Consider the following 1595-nt stretch of genomic DNA (forward strand, 5'->3'; position numbering starts at 1 on the left):
ATTAGCAAAATGCTTTACACCGACAAAAGCGCTCTTTGCCAAAGATGTTCAGGTCCTACTAGAGCAAGCGGACTTTGGCCTTCATATTCCAGCTATGCAGAGGAAGACGCATACCTTTGCTTCGAGAGCTAAGGCACGTTAATTTTTTAAAAAACTAAATAAAAAAAAATCTAGCAGGAAATGTGGAACCTGTAGCAAACAAGCCAACACATTACGCACAAGACAGTTTCCCTGCCGAGAGAGAGAGTCATCCCCCAAGTCGCTTCACCGGAGCATGATTGAACGTCCCTGCTGAAGTTTGACTTCTGGAAAGCAGGCACACAAATCAAGGGGGATTTGAACTCGGGGGCTTTTTACATGGTTTTAAGGATGATGTGTTTTCTGGTAAATAAGGTGCCTCTCCCAACCTCTCCCTCCTTGGCTGGTCATCGTGCTCAGTCCGAGGTTGGTGCTGGAGGGTGCACCGCGGGTGCTGGTCACCCCCAAACCTCGGGGTGGTCTGACCCATGCAAACCCAAGCGCTGCTTGGTGCTCCTCGCACGAATAAAGCACGCTGCTCCCCAGCACCTCGCATGTCCAAGTCACACAACCCAGGCCTCGCGGACAAGCCGAGCTTTAACAGCACAGCGGAGAAACCCATGGGAGAGGGATGCACTGCTGCAGCACCCTTCCTCCCAGCCCCTATGTGCAAGGCAGCTTGAAAGTCCCCATAGGGGTTCGAGGGAAAGCCGCCATGCAGAGGGCAGGCTGCATGAATACCCAGCACCATCCCCCCAGCCCATCAGAAAAACAGCCTGCGTAAAGATGTGATGGATGCCCTACCATTACTAGCACCAGGTAACAACCCCAACGCCTGCAAGGGTCCTTCTGCTCTTCCATCACCTGGCTCCTACAAGCAATCGCAGCCCAGAAATACCCAGTGGTTGAAGCAGCTCTGAAACTTCCCCAACGCCACAAGTCTGACGCGGCTTAATGTCACGTGTGCGCACATGGGGAAGAAATCCCGGCTGCAAAACAGCCACCGTGCACCTGTAACGGCTGTGCAAAACGCTCACAAACCAGGTTTGACCTGGGGTCTTGCAGAACAATCCCAGCCCGCGGCACGGACAGGGCGAGGGTTCTGCCCCGCGGGCAGGCGGCCTTCAGCTCCAGGACGCGGGAAGTGGCCCCGCTAAGCACCCTGCCTCGCTAATCGGACGAAAGGAAGAGTCACCCGCACTGGGTGACAACCATCCGGCGTAAATCTCTGGAGACGGACGAACCCGTGAAGGGGGCAGCATCTTCCCACGGGAGTGTCGCCCCTGTGGAGACGCGGGGTTTGGATCTTCGCTTCCCCACCCAGCGGCGTGCTCTCCACGGGAAGATGCATCCGCGCCCCAAAAAGCAGTGTACAGACGGGGGGAGACGCCACCCCGGGGCGCGGAAACTGGCATCGCTCGTGCGACCCCCGGCCCAGCGCCCCAACACCGCGAGGGGCCTAACAAAGGCTGGAAGCCTTTCCCCGAGCCTTGGGGGCAGCGCCGGGACCCCCCCACACCCCCCCTCAGCATCGGGCGGGGGCCGCCTTTGTTGCCAGGCCGGGCGCACTCACCTCC

The sequence above is a fragment of the Gavialis gangeticus genome, unplaced genomic scaffold (assembly GCF_001723915.1).
Source record: "Gavialis gangeticus isolate Ggan-Ray unplaced genomic scaffold, GavGan_comp1, whole genome shotgun sequence".
In the NCBI taxonomy this organism is placed as follows: domain Eukaryota; kingdom Metazoa; phylum Chordata; order Crocodylia; family Gavialidae; genus Gavialis; species Gavialis gangeticus.